At 38.8% G+C, this 18,497-nt stretch overlaps 1 long non-coding RNA gene across 2 annotated transcripts; it reads left to right on the top strand.

The window, feature by feature from the left end:
- The first annotated feature begins 1,494 nt into the window (after positions 1-1,494).
- On the top strand, positions 1,495-12,925 carry LOC102119718 (uncharacterized). Of its 2 annotated transcripts, none has more exons than XR_006690556.3 (3): positions 1,495-2,243; positions 9,856-10,045; positions 10,400-12,925. It is a non-coding gene; the product is annotated as an uncharacterized lncRNA (long non-coding RNA). The 2 variants fall into 2 exon arrangements; XR_010579513.2 differs by having other exon boundaries at positions 1,495-1,691.
- Positions 12,926-18,497: the final 5,572 nt, after the last annotated feature.

The raw sequence follows: 18,497 nt of genomic DNA on the forward strand, positions 1-18,497 counted from the left end.
ATTAGTGTTGTCAGCTGCTTCTTGTAATTCTTACTTTTTTGTCATTTAAAATCGATATTAAGTGTAATCTGTATGATTTAAAATTTTAAATTAGCTGTGTTTCCATTTATCTTCAGTAATTTTTTTCAAGTCTATTATGTTTGATAGTAGACTATATATAGCTATATCTGATTGTTACAGATCTTAATTTTTAATATTTCTGATTCTTTGTTTAAAACGTCTCTTACAGAGTATAGTGAAAATATTTTTAACCCAATATGAAAATACCTATTTTTAACTGATAAATTTACTTAATATTTACTGTGTTTATCAATATACTTGCATTTAATACTACTAAACCTAGCTTTCAATATATATACTGCTTTTTCTTCTTCCTTTTTAATATTAGAGTACCTTATTTGAAATGCTTGAGATATTTATATATGTGTTGTTATACTGGTTTGTAAGTTATACCTTGATTTTTAATCAATAGCCATAAATATTTAACATGCATATTTAACTGTCTAAAGTAAATTAATATTCCTAAGCTGCTTCTGAGCAATTTAGTAATTTTTTTGACCCCCAACAACTTTTTCAGTTTATGTATTACTGTTTCCCAGTCTTTTCATTGTACCAGAACAATTTTGGTTTTAGCCCCCAAATTATACAGTTATCACTTGTTTAGATTCATCCACATATTTATGATTTTCTTAGGTCATCAATCTAGGTTGTCTTCTGTATTTTATTATTTCTGTTGACAGGCTACTTAAACTTATTTGTTTCTGTGATGGGTCTAGAGATTGACAGAGTAAAAACTAATTATTGGGTTTCTAAGTCATCTTACACTCAGGAAACTTCAGCTTAGTGCTCAAGCCTCCTCCTATCAAAGACAAATCACTGCCATGCCATCCTCTAAAACTCTAAGAATTTAAAAGTGATTTAATCCCAAAAGTAGTGGATAATTTTGTTACTAGCTCTTCCCACCTTCACCTCCACCTCTTGCCTCCCATTCATGACTCCCCCATTCCTTCATTGACAATGTCAGATACAAAAGAAGTTCCTCTTCAAAGGTTTTGCTTGTTCAGCACCCTTGTTCTTTGTTCCCTACTTCTAAGGCCAAACAAACTTCCTTATCCTTTGTGCCTGTCTTAGTTTCAGTAAACAACCTTCCCTCTGGTTCTTATCTACAGAGATGACATCTGCTACCCACTGTATAAATTACTCCTACTGTTGCAACAGCTCTTCCCACCAAAAATGCCTTTCCCGCCAGTGTAACCACCTTCCTGCACCTTTCAAGTTAGCCAATGGAGTTCAGCTTAGATTGTGCAGTTCAACTCCAGCCAGTGGAGGCAGGACAGAGGGACAAGCTGCATTAGGGATAAAAATCCCTTCCCTCCTTTGTTCGGTGTGCTCTCATCATGACCAGACTTGTGAGCAGCACTCTTCTGCAGCAGTAAATTTTGCCTTACTAAGAAATCCTTTAACTGCTCGTTCTTTTTGTGACTCCAAGCTTTACTTCCAACAATTCTAGGGGTTTGTCTGGTCACCTCTTGGGAGATGACCCATCACACTGCCTCACTGCTTTGGCCTCAGGGGCTGGAGATCAAGACCTACCCATTGTGATGAATAAATCTGGGCTCTCAGCAATGCAGCGAGAAAAAGGTTTGCCTATCAACACTGTGGCAACCAGGTAATTCTGTGCACAGACCAAGGTAAGAAACTTTGCAGGGGCAAAAAAGTATCTCCTTGGTGGTTGGGGTATCTTGGAGGTTGAAAGTGCGTGAATGGTAACAAGCGCTACTGCTGTGCAAAGTGAGTGAGTCCAATCTGCAGTTCCATGGTCACCTTATACGGCTTAGTGTAGCCCTTCAGGGGTCCTGTCAGGGGTTTATACTGGCCTGCTAATGCTAAGAGGAGCCTGAAATATTCCCTCTGGGGAAGTGACCAGAGAGGATGAAGCAAAAGAAGAATGCAAGGAACTTGCAGCAGGTGGGGTTAAACCTCTAGAGAAGGGAAGGCAAGAAATCTCTTGTATGAGGGATTGACCTTAACCAGTACCCAAGATTGGAAATACCCCAAGTAAGGCAGGGAGTAAGAAGGACAGAGCTAACAACAATCATATTCCCCTTGATAGTCCCCTAGGTCTCATGTTAAAATATCGGAAAGGGGGGTGTGCCCAAGATGGCCGAATAGGAAGAGCTCCAGCCTCCAGCTCCCAGCATGAGTGACACAGAGGACGGGTGATTTCTGCATTTTCAACTGAGGTACTGGGTTCATCTCACTGGGGCATGTCGGACAGTTGGTGCTGGTCCGAGGGTGCAGCCTGACCAGCAAGAGCTGAAGCAGGGCAAAGCATTGCCTCACCTGGAAAGCACAAGGGGGAAGGGAATTCCTTTTCCTAGCCAAAGGAAAGTGAGACACACAACACCTAGAAAATCGGGTAACTCCCACCCTAATACTGCACTTTACCAAGGGTCTTAGCAAATGACATATCAGGAGATTATATCCCACACCTGGCCCAGAGGGTCCCACACCCAAGGAGCCTCCCTCATTGCTAGCACAGCAGTCTGAGATCTAACTGCAAGGCAGCAGTGAGGCTGGGGGACGGGTGCCTGCCATTGCTGAGGCTTAAGTAGGTAAACAAAGCCGCTGGGAAGCTCGAATTGGGTGGAGCCCACCACAGCTCAAGGAGGCCTGCCTGCCTCTATAGACTCCACCTCTGGGGACAGGGCACAGCTAAACAAAAAGCGGCAGAAACTTCGGCAGAGGTAAATGTCCCTGTCTGATAGCTCTGAAAAGAGCAGTGGATCCCCCAGCATGGAGATTGAGATCTGAGAATGGACAGACTGCCTGCTCAAGTGGGTCCCTGACCCCTGAGTAGCCTAACTGGGAGACATCCCCCACTAGGGGCATACCGACACCCCACCCCTCACACGGCTGGGTACACCCCTGAGATGAAGCTTCCAGAGCAAGAATCAGACAGCAACACTCACTGTTCAGCAATATTCTATCTTCTGCAGCCTCTGCTGCTGATACCCAGGCAAACAAGGTCAGGAGTGGACCTCAAGCAAATTCCAACAGACCTACAGCTGAGGGTCCTGACTGTTAGAAGGAAAACTAACAAACAGAAAGGACACCCACAACAAAACCCCATCAGTACATCACCATCATCAAAGACCAAAGGCAGATAAAACCACAAAGATGGGGGAAAAAGCAATGCAGAAAAGCTGGAAATTCAAAAAATCAGAGCACATCTCCCCCTCCAAAGGAACACAGCTCATCAACAGCAACGGAACAAAGCTGGATGGAGAATGACTGACGAGTTGAGAGAAGAAGGCTTTTCAGTCCATCAAATTTCTCAGAGCTAAAGGAGGAACTACGTACCCAGCGCAAAGAAACTAAAAACCTTGAAAAAAGAATGGATGAATGGATAACTAGAATGATCAATGCAGAGAAGACCTTAAAAGAACTGATAGAGATGAAAACCATGACATGAGAACTACGTGACAAATGCACAAGCTTCAGTAACCGACTAGATCAACTGGAAGAAAGATTATCAATGATTGAACATCAAATGAATGAAATGAAGTGAGAAGAGAAGTGTAGAGAAAAAAGAGTAAAAAGACATGAACAAAGCCTCCAAGAAATATGGGATTATGTGAAAAGACCAAATCTACATCTGATTGGGGTGCCTGAAAGTGACGGGGAAAATGGAACCAAGTTGGAAAACACTCTGCAGGATATCATCCAGGAGAACTTCCCCAACCTAGTAAGGCAGGCCAACATTCAAATTCAGGAAACACAGAGAACGCCACAGAGACACTCCTCGAGAAGAGCAACTCCAAGTTACACAATTGTCAAATTCACCAAAGTTGAAATGAAGGAAAAACTGTTAAAGATAGCCAGAGAGAAAGGTTGGGTTACCCACAAAGGGAAGCCCATCAGACTAACAGCAGATCTCTTGGCAGAAACTCTACAAGCCAGAAGAGAGTGGGGGCCAATATTCAACATTCTTAAAGAAAAGAATTTTCAACCCAGAATTTCATATCCAGCCAAACTAAGTTTCATAAGTGAAGGACAAATAAAATCCTTTACAGACAAGCAAATGCTTAGAGATTTTGTCAACACCCAGGCCTGCCCTACAAGAGATCCTGAAGGAAGCACTAAACATGGAAAGGAACAACAGGTACCAGCCATTACAAAAGCATGCCAAAATGTAAAGACCACTGATGCTAGGAAGAAACTGCATCAACTAACGTGCAAAATAAACAGCTAATATCATAATGACAGGATCAAGTTCACACATAACAATATTAACCTTAAATGTAAATGGACTAAATGGTCCAATTAAAAGACACAGACTGGCAAATTGGATAGAGTCAAGACCTATCAGTTTGCTGTATTCAGGAGACCCATCTCACAGGCAGAGACACACATAGGCTCAAAATAAAGGGATGGAGGAAGATCTACCAAGCAAATAGAAAACAAAAAAAGGAGGGGTGGCATTCCTAGTCTCTGATAAAACAGACTTCAAACCATCAAAGATCAAAAGAGACAAAGAAGGCCATTACATAATGGTAAAGGAATCAATTCATCAGAAAGAGCTAACTATCCTAAATATATATGCACCCAATACAGGAGCACCCAGATTCATAAAGCATGTCCTTAGAGACTTACAAAGAGACTTAGACTCCCATATGATAATAATGGGAGACTTCAACACTCCACTGTCAACATTAGATCAACGAGACAGAAAGTTAACAAGGATATCCAGGACTTGAACTCAACTCTGCACCAAGCAGACCTAATAGACATCTACAGAACTCTCCACCCCAAAGCAACAGAATATACATTCTTCTCAGTACCACATATTTGAAGAATCAAATAGATACAATAAAAAATGATAAAGGGGATATCACCACCGACCCCACAGAAATACAAACTACCATCAGAGAATAAACACCTCTACACAAACAAACTAGAAAACCTAGAAGAAATGGATAATTTCCTGGACACTTATACTCTCCCAAGACTAAACCAGGAAGAAGTTGAATCCCTGAATAGACGAATAGCAGGCTCTGAAATTGAGGCAATAATTAATAGCCTACCAACTAAAAAAAAGTCCAGGACCAGACGAATTCACAGCCAAATTCTACCAGAGGTAAAAGGAGGAGCTGGTATCATTCCTTCTGAAACTATTCTACTCAATAGAAAAAGAGGGAATCCTCCCTAACTCATTTTATGAGGCCAACATCATCCTGATACCAAAGCCTGGCAGAGACATAACAAAAAAATTTTAGACCAATATCCCTGATGAACATCGATGCAAAAATCCTCAAAAAAATACTGGCAAACTGAATCCAGCAGCACATCAAAAAGCTTATCCACCATGATCAAGTGGGCTTCATCCCTGGGAGGTAAGACTGGTTCAACATATGAAATTCAATAAACATAATCCAGCATATAAACAGAACCAAAGACAAAAACCACATGATTATCTCAATAGATGCAGAAAAGGCCTTTGACAAAATTCAACAGCCCTTCATGCTAACAACTCTCAATAAATTCAGTATTGATGGGACATATCTCAAAATAATAAGAGCTATTTATGACAAACCCACAATCAGTATCATACTGAATGGGCAAAAACTGGAAGCATTCCCTTTGAAAACTGGCACAAGACAGGGATGCCCTCTCTCACCACTCCTATTCAACATAGTGTTGGAACTTCTGATCAGGGCAATCAGGCAGGAAAAGATATAAAGGGTATTTAGTTAGGAAAAGAGGAAGTCAATTGTCCCTGTTTGCAGATGACATGATTGTATATTTAGAAAACCCCATTGTCACAGCCCAAAACCTCCTTAAGCTGATAAGCAACTTCAGCAAAGTGTCAGGATACAAAATCAATGTGCAATAATCACAAGCATTCTTATACACCAGTCACAGACAAACAAAGAGCCAAATCATGAATGAACTCCCATTCACAATAGCTTCAAGGAGAATACCTAGGAATCCAACTTACAAGGGATGTGAAGGACCTCTTCAAGGAGAACAACAAACCACTGCTCAGTGAAATAAAAGAGGACACAAACAAATGGAAGAGCATACCATGCTCATGGATAGGAAGAATTAATATCATGAAAATGGCCATACTGCCCTAGGTAATTTATAGATTCAATGCCATCCCCATTAAGCTACCAATGACTTTCTTCACAGAATTGGAAACAACTACTTTAAAGTTCATATGGAACCAAAAAAGACCCAGCATTGCCAAGACAATCATAAGCCAAAAGAACAAAGCTGGAGGCATCACGCTGCCTGACTTCAAACTATACTACAAGGCTACAGTACCAAAACAGCATGGTACTGGTACCAAAAAAGAGATATAGACCAATGGAACAGAACAGAGCCCTCAGAAATAATACTACACATCTACAACCATCTGATCTTTGACAAACCTGACAAAAACAAGAAATGGGGAAAGGATTCCCTATTTAATAAATGGTGCTGGGAAAACTGGCTAGCCATAAGTAGAAAGCTGAAACTGGATCCCTTCCTTACAACTTATACAAAAATTAATTCAAGATGGATTAAAGACTTAAATGTTAGACCTAAAACCATAAAAACCCTAGAAGAAAACCTAGGCAATACCATTCTGCACATAGGCATGGGCAAGGACTTCATGACTAAAACACCAAAAGCAATGGTAACAAAAGCCAAAATTGACAAATGGGATCTAATTAAACTAAAGAGCTTCTGCACAGCAAAAGAAACTACCATCAGAGTGAACAGGCAACCTACAGAATGGGAGAAAATTTTTGCAATCTACCCATCTGACAAAGGGCTATTATCCAGAATCTACAAGTAACTTAAACAAATTTACAAGAAAAAATCAAACAACCCCATCAAAGAGTGGGCAAAGGATATGAACAGACACTTCTCAAAAGACATTTATGCAGTCAACAGACACATGAAAAAATGCTCATAATCACTCACCATCAGAGAAATGCAAATCAAAACCACAGTGAGATACCATATCACATGAGTTAGAATGGCAATCATTAAAAAGTCAGGAAACAACAGGTGCTGGAGAAGATGTGGAGAAATAGGAACACGTTTATACTGTTGGTGGGATTGTAAACTAGTTCAACCATTGTAGAAAACAGTGTGGCGATTCCTCAAGGATCTAGAACTAGAAATACCATTTGACCCAGGCATCCCATTACTGAGTATATACCCAAAGGATTATAAGTCATGCTGCTATAAAGACACATGCGCACGTATGTTTATTGCGACACTATTCACAATAGCAAAGACTTGGAATCAACCCAAATGTCCATCAGTGACAGACTGGATTAAGAAAATGTGGCACATATACACCATGGAATACTATGCAGCCAAAAAAAGGATGAGTTAGTGTCCTTTGTAGGGACATGGATGCAGCTGGAAACCATCATTCTCAGTAAACTATCGCAAGGACAAAAAACCAAACACTGCATGTTCTCACTCATAGGTGGGAATTGAACAATGAGAACACTTGGACACGGGAAGGGGAACATCACACACCGGGTCCTATTGTGTGGAGGGGGTCGGGGAGAGGGATAGCATTAGGAGATATACCTAATGTAAATGATGAGTGTTAATGGATGCAGCACACCAACATGGCACATGTATACATATGTAACAAACCTGCATGTTGTGTACATGTACCCTAGAACTTAAAGTACTAAACATAAGAAAAAGCAAAAAATGATAAAGTATTGCTGTTTTATTGGGACTCAAGGACCCATCCTCAAACCCTCTATTTTCTGGCCAAACTTTGGGTCAAATGAGGATGTAATGTGTCAGCTTTTAGTTCAATATTTAAATAATAAAATTCGGTTTATCAAGAAGAACTGGACAATGTGCTTTGTTGGAAACAGGGACTTGTCCTCCTTTATCCCTTAAAAACAAGGGAAAATTTCAGTTTAACACCTCAAAAGGGAAAGTGAGACAAGCTAGTCCCCATACCTAAAGACCCTAATGCATGGGATCCCATAGACCATATTCCTCTGCTCAGTACCCCACAACCCTTCCCCCCAGGAAGATGCTGCTGCCATAAATCCCATTCCAGATCCTTCCACTGCTCACATTGTCCCTCCTCCTTACAACCCCGACTCTTGGGAATTATCTCATGAGGCTGTCCTTTACCCCTCCCTAAGAGGACTGTAATGTGAGACAGAGCAATATAAAAAGGATATTCAAAACTTCCCTTGCCCCGGCCACCCAAGAATCAACTTCAACTTTCATTCCCCTTAAGAGAGGTGCCATAGGGAGGAGGAGCCACTGGCTTCATAAATGCTCCCCTCACCTGTTCAGAAGTTTGAAGTTTAAAAAATCTGAAACCACTGTTAGATGACCCTTAGTTAGATGACCCTTATGGAGTGGCAAAATCAAATTGATCAATTTTTAGGACCTCAGCTATACACTTGGGTCGAATTAATGTCCATCCTAGGCATCCTCTTTTTGGGGGAGAAAAGAAGTATGATCGGTAGGGCTGCTATGGTAGTCTGGGAATGTGAACATCTTCCTGGTCAAAGTATTCCTACCACGGACCAAAAGTTCCCTGCCCAAGACCCCCAGTGGGACAATAACAATGTGGCCCACTGGGAAAATATGCAAGATTTAAGGGAAATAACAAGAATTCGGGAATCAGAATGTCTTCTATTGTTTACAAAATGTGTGTTAGGGGACAAAGGTGACTTGAGTTCTATAACAACTTCCATCTACTTTCTGCCTGTCCTTTAGGATCTCTGGTTCTCAACTGGCTAAAGTGATGTTCCCTAGTTTTTCTCAACTCGTGTGTGAACCAGGGAATCCACATAGTATCTGAAATATATAGGTGCTATCATTATCACTACAACTACCCTTAGGCTCAAGATGACACTACCTCATAGAGAAGACTCTCTTCCTCGAGAAAAGAGAAGACACTGAAAAGGAGCCTCAACAGACTGGCAAACTTCATGCCATGACTGGGAACAGTCTGCTCCTTGCTGCTGCCATAAGCCTAGTACTCTCTCCCCCTTCATGGAAGTAGTAGCTCTGGTCCAGTTTACTGCATACGGGTCACACCATCCTAACAAGGCCTTTCCTGAGCATCACCTATCCCTGGCTAGCCACTGTCTCTTACAGTCTTGTCTTCTCCCCTCACTGGCACACACACAAAAATACCAACTTTATCTACCTGGCTGGGGCTTTCTCCTGTTTGGGGGTTTCCTGTATGTTGCTTCCCTTTTGCTTCAGTCTTTGTCTAAACTGAGCACGTGTTCTCTTTCCATTCCCTGGACCAGATTTTCTTTTCATTAATTGGTAGGTCTCTTCTCTTCCTCCAGGGCATCAGGTGTTTGTACCTATCCGTTCACTTTTCCAATCTCCATCTGCTCACTTTGAAATAAATTGCTTGCTTTTTTCTTATTTATTGAATTATTTGGGTGAGGGGCGAGAAAGAGAAAAATTCAATAATTTCTATAATCAAATTTTTTTTGTTTTCCATTATGTTTGCCAATGGATTATTGTTATCTGAGTCTTTTTTCTCCTGTAAATAAATAGCATCATCCTGTGAGTCAAAGACATCTTTAATACTAAGCTGCGTGAAATGATATTGACAAATGACCTGCCCCTGAGTAAGGCAAATGCATGAGAGCTTTATTATGGACACCAAGAAAGAGGAATGGAATATAGGTCTAAAGTCAAATCAGTGTCAAAGTAAACCAAAGCAACTGATTAAATGGAGGTACTTTATAGGACCTATACCAATTAATGATTTAAGAAATCTTAAATAAAATGCTCTGAGAATTAAAAATATTTCTTAAAGCATTTCTTCTCTCTCTCCCACAGGCTAGGGAACACTCAATTGGAATTCTGTGGCACATGTGTAAAGTAAAAATGGAATGTCCATGAATTATGCACAAAGTTCTTAATTGCACACTGTCACTGGAGCCATTGTCACCCACCACCAAATCTTGTGTCTCCAAAAAAAAAAAAAAAAAGGAAGTTCACGTTGTTAGACATGCCATGTCGAATTAAGGTGAGAAATATGCAGAATACCCAGCCCCATAATGGGAAACTGAAGAACTAAAATTGCACATTGAATATGTTGTTCAGACAAAAAAAACCCACTAAATTCCCTTTGAATTTTACAGTAATTTACACTGAAAAAATTACGGGCTGGCATTTCAAAGTAACATTTTAGAAGAAGAAAATGGGTACTTTAGAAAAATTTTCTTTCTGCATACACTGTCAGAATAGATTTTTTTTTTTTCAGATGGGGAAAATCCCTGTATGCTGGATTCTATCTTTGAAGGTAGAAGAGAAAGGATGGAAAATATCACGTGCCTTAAATACATCTTTCTGTATCTTACCTCCCAATTTTTTTTTCTAGCATGGCCTCAGAAAGATTGATCTTACCACTGCTGAAAACTGAAGATGAGAAGCAGTTTCAGTAAGAACAACAGAGTAAACAAAGCTAAGATAACAACAGTGAATGCCACGAATTCTGAATAGAACATGACATGGAGAAACTGATTTGTTCTACTTCATTAAGTTACATTGAAGTTGGAGAAGTTTGCAGAACTTTGGCATACATAGAGGTCACAATAGTATATGTTTTTATCAAACTGAATTCTAACTGTTAGAAGGTAAGACAGTGAATAATGGCAATACTGCAGAGTGGTTAGGAGAACGTGAGCTTTGTGGTCAGACAGAAAACTGCTTCAAATCTCAACCGTGTCATTTAGGAGTTGGGTGCGGGCAAGTTACTTAACCTGGGTCTGGTCTTACTTCTCACATCTGTGTATATCATAGGGTAATTGTTTATTATCTAGTGAGAATTAAAAAAATTTTCAAAATTAAATAAAATGGAAGGATTCAATATGATGCCTGGCAGGCATGTATATATTAAGGTCTCAATAAATGCTATTTGTTTTTATTTATTATTATTACAATAAAAAAGTCACAGTGGAAAAAGCCAAATTCTCATTTTGGTTTAAAACTTTTCCATATTATTATCACTTAATGTTTTAGAGACAAGATCTCCCTCTTTCACTCAGGCTTGGGTGCAGTGGTGAAATCATACATAGCCCACTGCAACCTCAAACTACTGAGCCCAAGGGATCCTACTGCTTAAGCTGGGACTACTGGTGTGTGCCACCGTGTTTGGCTAACGTTTTTTATTTTTTGTAGAGATGGGGGTCTTGCTGTTGCCTAGGATTTATTTCAGTATTTTTTACTATTAATTAATACTATTATTTACTATTAATACTATTACTATTAATACTATTGAGCTTAACAGATGAAAGTTATTCACCATAAACTTTAAAGAACTGTGGAAAAATTATGTTGAAACTTTTTACGTTATCTCAATTCTGCTTCATCCACCTCCCTGGTTATTCATCAGCTTTGAACACTTCTTCTAAAAGTTAAATACTTGTCAGTCCTCCTAATGGCCTCCAAGGAGAGAGATGTCAAGAATTTCATTTGAAGCCTATTTTGGTGTTTAATCCTGCTGAGCCTGTGTCTCTACAATTTAGCATTCAGTGAAAGCAATAAATGGTGATCATCTCATCAAGAAATTGGATCCATTCCTCAAAAACATTCCAGTGATCCATTCCGAAATGCCTATGTGAAATGATTTGTACTCAGAACAGTTGTGTGTGTGCACAAGCATATGCAGCACAGTAAGAATGCCAAGTCTGAATTTTTCAGTGGTCTGAAGTGGAAACTTCTCATAGAGCAGCCATATGTTTGCTAGGATTGCATTAATCTTACCTTTTAGGCAAACAATATAGTGCATTTTGTCTGTTTTACCACATACAACACATACTGAATCCTTTCTTATTCCTGTATCTATGACTATGGAGAGACTTATCTGAAATGCATATCAAGGATTTTTTTTTTTTTTTTTTATTAGCTTACTTGGCCAGGCGTGGTGGCTCACTTCTGTAATCCCAGCACTTTGGGAGGCTAAGGCAGGTGGATCACTTGAGGTCAGGAGTTCGAGACCAGCCTGGCCAACATGGCGAAACCCCGTCTCTACTAAAAAAAAAAAAAAAAAAAATTAGCCAGGTATGGTGGCAGGCACTTGTAATCCCATGTACTCAGGAGGCTGAGACATGAGAATCCCTAGAACCTTGGTGGGGGAGGTTGCAGTGAGCCGAAATCCTGACACTGTACTCCAGCCTGGGCTATAGAGTGAGATTCCATCTCAAAATAAATTAATTACAAATAAAATTAGCTTACCTTAAATGAGCATTTCTTATTTTTAAATTCCAGACTCTCAGAGGAGAAAAACCCAGGAGAGGGAAGCTTGGGTCAAGTGTACAATGAGGAGTTCAATAAAGTTGAACATAGGGCTAAAGTTATGTGGTATAAACATGAGTTTCTAGGAGCTTCTTGTTTGTGTTTGCATAGAGTTATTAATAAATTAAAGGGTACTAATGAGCTAGGCTGATACCTTAAAGGATGTCTACTATTCTCCCTTCACATCCAGAAGTTTAAAGAAAATCTCCATGTCTCAGAACATTACAGGAGGTCCAAAGTTTAATTTGCACCCACTTTCACCCCCTCCCCTAAGTCGTCCTCACCATATTTGTGCCTTGGTCTTTTGTCATAATCGTTCCTTCTGAAAAGTGTGCTGATATTTCTTATGTGATCTCCTTTCAGAATTAACTGTGATTGTTATGCTGAATCATGTTTCTGCATTCTATTGATCGTATATCTATAAGTGAATATGCTGTTATGCATAACTTTAGTAAGATAGTTATAGTACCTGTAACATTCATAAAGATTATCCCTGGGTCGGCTATTAGAATATTACTCAATATGTTGTGGAAAGTAGATATGCATATGTTAAGTTTTGAGTCACCAGGTGATAACTTTAAACTCATTAAAAGCTAAAACATAATAAAAAGTCAGTGTATGTGTTCATTGGTGGGAGATTAATGTGCCATGGTGGGAGCTATCAAACATTGAAGAAATTTAGTCTCTATCTTGAAATACATACACTGCTTACAGAAATAGAGAAAAGTGGATATATATTTCCTAGAATCGTGAGGATCCTGCATAGGTGTTTCAAACCACAGAATCAGCCAAAACGAACGTAATCATTGTCTATTGCCATGTTTATTATAGTATGAGTTCAAAATTTTCACCCTTAGATTGTTAATTTGCTTAGCACGCTATTTTCCTGGACCATACAAAGGTTCCTGCTGTTTACTTCAATCAGGTCCTTATTTAAGAGGAGCTAGCAGTCAACATGCAGCTTGAACTAGTGACTCTCAAGAGGACCTTCAAAAGGACATCTGTTGCTTATCCCCATTCTACTCAGTTTCCCAAGGGTTCACTGCCCTCCCCTACCTCTCTCACTCTTAGAAAATGATTCTACTTCTAGATCCTTGAGGAATCGCCATACTGTTTTCCATAATGGTTGAACTAGTTTACAATCCCACCAACAGTGTAAAAGTGTTCCTATTTCTCCACATCCTCTCCAGCACCTGTTGTTTCCTGACTTTTTAATGATCGCCATTCTAACTGGTGTGAGATGGTATCTCATTGTGGTTTTGATTTGCATTTCTCTGATGGCCAGTGATGACGAGCATTTTTTCATGTGTCTGTTGGCTGTATGAATGTCTTCTTTCGAGAAATGTCTGTTCATATCCTTTGCCCACTTTTTGATGGGGTTGTTGGTTTTTTTCTTGTAAATTTGTTTGAGTTCTTTGTAGGTTCTGGATATTAGCCCTTTGTCAGATGAGTAGATTGCAAAAATTTTCTCCCATTCTGTAGGTTGCCTGTTCACTCTGATGGTAGTTTCTTTTGCTGTGCAGAAGCTCTTTAGTTTAATGAGATCCCATTTGTCAATTTTGGCTTTTGCTGCTGTTGCTTTTGGTGTTTTAGACATGAAGTCTTTGCCCATGCCTATGTCCTGAATGGTACTACCTAGGTTTTCCTCTAGGATTTTTATGGTATTAGGTCTAACATTTAAGTCTCTAATCCATCTTGAATTAATTTTCGTATAAGGAGTAAGGAAAGGATCCAGTTTCAGCTTTCTACTTATGGCTAGCCAATTTTCCCAGCACCATGATTAAATAGGGAATCCTTTCCCCATTTCTTGTTTCTCTGAGGTTTGTCAAAGATCAGATGGCTGTAGATGTGTGGTATTATTTCTGAGGACTCTGTTCTGTTCCATTGGTCTATATCTCTGTTTTGGTACCAGTACCATGCTGTTTTGGTTACTGTAGCCTTGTAGTATAGTTTGAAGTCAGGTAGCATGATGCCTCCAGCATTGTTCTTTTGACTTAGGATTGTCTTGGAGATGCGGGCTCTTTTTTGGTTCCATATGAACTTTAAAGCAGTTTTCTCCAATTCTGTGAAGAAACTCATTGGTAGCTTGATGGGGATGGCATTGAATCTATAAATTACCAGATGTACCATATGACCCAGCCATCCCATTACTGGATATATACCCAAAGGATTATAAATTATGCTGCTATAAAGACACATGCACACGTATGTTTATTGCGGCACTATTCACAATAGCAAAGACTTGGAATCAACCCAAATGTCCATCAGTGACAGACTGGATTAAGAAAATGTGGCACATATACACCATGGAATACTATGCAGCCATAAAAAAGGATGAGTTTGTGTCCTTTGTAGGGACATGGATGCAGCTGGAAACCATCATTCTTAGCAAACTATCACAAGAACAGAAAACCAAACACCGCATGTTCTCACTCATAGGTGGGAACTGAACAATGAGATCACTTGGACTCAGGAAGGGGAACATCACACACTGGGGCCTATCATGGGGAGGGGGGAGGGGGGAGGGATTGCATTGGGAGTTATACCTGATGTAAATGACGAGTTGATGGGTGCAGTACAGCAACATGGCACAAGTATACATATGTAACAAACCTGCACGTTATGCACATGTACCCTACAACTTAAAGTATAATAATAATAAATTAATTAAAAAAAAAAAAAAAGAAAATGATTCTACTGACAGCCTTTCTAAGATGAAGCTCACCTGACATGGGTTCCATCAGTCTGTTCCTGCTCTCATCACTTCCAATATCTGCTGAGACACCACTCCATCAACTATTCTACCCTTCAACCTCTTTTTCCTTTGCCTAATTACAGGACTATACCCCTTTATTCTAAGAAACACTTCCGTTTGACTCCTTAAGTTATTAATCTTTTTCTCTTCTCAGTCAGACATAAATGTCTATACTTACTGCACTTCCTCACTAAACACAGTTTACTTGAGTCCTTACAATCTGACTTCTACACACACACTACTTTTCATAATTTATTTTTACCAGGTGACTATTAACTGTCATAATTTTCCAGTGCTTTGGGCATATATAAGGTGCATATCAATTTTACAAGAATATTGTTTTAGAACAAAACTTGTTTCTTTCAAGGTGATTTTAAAATGTGTTTGGGATAAAATTATTTAATTACAGTATATTACAGAGCAAAACCCAGTAAGAGATTAGTTTCTACCTAAATAGTCTACTCACATATTAAGTGATTATAAACACAAATAGCTGAAAATAAGTATAATGTAAGCAATAAATATTGGTACTTGGTAGGAATATGACAATTAAATTGAAAGACACCTAGAAGGATTACCATTTTTCTACTGTGTCCATTGCATCCCCTTGGAACCTGCAGCTCTTTTTTCCTACCCACTCTTGAATTTGAACTTACCCACTAACTGTCCCTTCCACCCTCTCAATAAGCTCAAATTACCAAACCAGTGGCTATTAAGCTACAAGAACCATCCCTCTCGTGTGAGAACCAATTTTACCAACTGTTCCTGAAACTTAGTTGAACTTCAGATGCCTTCTTTGCTAAAGATTATAAGAATTCTTCTCTTCCTCCCAAACACATCTTGGCCTTCTGAATAAAGGTTTATGCTTAATGGTGCTTCAGTTTTCTTCCAAAAAATCCAGTGGATTTTATGTTATTACATACAGAGTGATGGCAGAGACAGATGAGAAGAAAGGCCCATGATTAGCCCTGGGAACCCCAATATTAAAAAGCAAGGTAGGGAGAAATATGGATAGGAGATTCAGAGAAGTGAAGTGGGAGGGAAACCAAGTTAAAATGGTATTTTATAAGCCTGGAGAGGAAGTAATGTCAAAAAGGAGATAATGGTTTACTCTTACATGCTGCATAGAAGTAAGAGGGGAATAAAGAAATATTCTTTGTGATTTTATTATTCTTTTGAATGTGCACTTGTATTGATGCATCTTCAATCCACAGTAACACTGTACATGGCCAAATTCATTCACTTAGCGTCTTGGAACCATAAAGTGCTAAGCAATGGTAGGAAATATCTTCTCCAACAACTATAGTTTCTCACTTGCAGCAGCAGAAACAAAGCTTTCAAATTTGCAATCCACAACCTTTGGCCTCAGACTGACAACAGTGATTCTAGGGGTTCAGATGTCCACTGATTTAAATGTAATTTAAAATTTAAATATAATTGTATTCGTAATATTGTATGAAATATTTTTAAATGTTCGTATATGTCACTGTGATTAATGAAGTATACATTTCTAGTAGTTGTGTATTGTATATTTTCTCAATCAAAATAAACTATCATGTATGAGGGGATCCTTATAATGTTGTGACCTTAAATAAGGTTTATATATAATTTTAAAGATACCAAATTCTATTTCTTTTCATTTTACTCTAATACTTGGTTTGGATTCTCAAGAGCATGAAGTATCCACATTTCCCTATGGAAATGGAATGTAATTTATTCTTAAATAATTTTTATGTAATATTTAATACATACAAAAGATAATATATGCCATAGAGATATTTTACTTTTATAAATGGGAAGAATGAAATGTGTGAATCCATTTTGATTCCAACCCATATATGTTAGTTCGTGAAATTTTTGGGGAGGGGCACCTACAAATCTAGATTCCAAGAATTAGACACATTGAACAATAAATTTCATGAATGTTGACCACTTTTGACACTCTAAATTATAAAACAAGTAAATGATTGTAATTTTATGTATCATTGAATTCATTTACTTTTTTGAATGTGACAAAACTAGCTATCAAACTATAACTCATGGTTTATTTTGTTTCATTTTGTTTTTGTTATTCAGCAGGCATTTTTTTAATTCCTTTTGCCAAAGTGTTCTAAAAAACAGTCAGTGACCTTGTGGCCCACTGTGTATTGGAACAGGTTTTTGCCTGGACTTGTTTTTAACAGTGTTCAAGAGAGTCCCTTACATCTCAGAACTCAGAGGGATATTTTGTCAGTGTTCATGATGATAAAAGTAAACGTTGTTCCCTGTACACTATAAGAAGCGATAAGTTGGCCAAAAAATGTGGTTTCTTTCTTTATAGACACATTTTTAATTTAACTTCTTTGCTGATTTTTATTATACTTATGTACAATTTGGGGAGGGGGAATTTATTTCTAAATCGTTTTTCATACAATTAAAGCTAAGAAAATAAGTTTTAATATAGTTAACATTAAATATATTTGCGTACTCTGTAACATAAGTCTTGTATTGTAGAGTTACCCAAAGTCAATTCAGTAACACAAATATTTACCTAGATATCTGAAAAATCTCTATTTATTAAGATTGTCAATCTCACAAAATGGGGAAATATATGAATAGTGTCTTTATTCCACTGTTAACCTCCGTCATCAATTGGTTAGAGCAATGGGAACTTCTGGGGAAAACCTTACAGTCCCATAAGCTAGAGATGGCCGAAGAAAGGCAGGGGGACGTGAAATTTCTGACTTCCATCGTTTCTCTAACACTGGAACACCTAGCCCTATTATCTCCTGGCGGAAAAGGCATCAATTTTTTCAACTGTAGGTTGAGGATAAAAGGGCACTGCCTACTGTTAAGCAGTTTATGGGTCTTACAACTCGTTGTTTTATTTTGCTTTGATTTCAGATAGTGCATGTACATAGTAGATATTAAATAGATAAATGTGGATGTGCTTTTGAGTGGGTTGAACTTGTTATTGTATCTTCCATGTAATCTTAAAATTTGGTGAAAAAGAAACTAGATATTTTCTTCTTTTGCTTCCCGAAGCAGCTTCCTTTCCTGTAAACCTTGGAACAACCTCTAGAAGCTCACCACTTTTGCTTCCCTACCATTTGTTTCTAGTTGAAGTGAAAACTTGCATTTTATTACGACTTGCTGCCTGGTTTAAATTTTGGGACAATCTGTCTATTCATGCCTTATTAGTCATTTTAAAAGAAGCAGCTCTCAGCCAGGTGCGGTGGTTCATGCCTGTAGTCCTAACACTTTGGGAGCCCTAGGTGGGCAGATCACTTGAGATTAGGAGTTTGAAACCAGCCTGGTCAACACGGTGAAACTAAAAATACAAAAAATTAGCCCGGCATGGTGGCATGCACCTGTAGTCCCAGCTACTCAAGAGGTGGAGGCATGAGGCTCCCTTGAACCCAGGAGGCGGAGGTTGCAGTGAGCCAAG

Source organism: Macaca fascicularis, chromosome 11 (genome assembly GCF_037993035.2).
Source record: "Macaca fascicularis isolate 582-1 chromosome 11, T2T-MFA8v1.1".
Classification (NCBI taxonomy): Eukaryota; Metazoa; Chordata; class Mammalia; order Primates; family Cercopithecidae; genus Macaca; species Macaca fascicularis.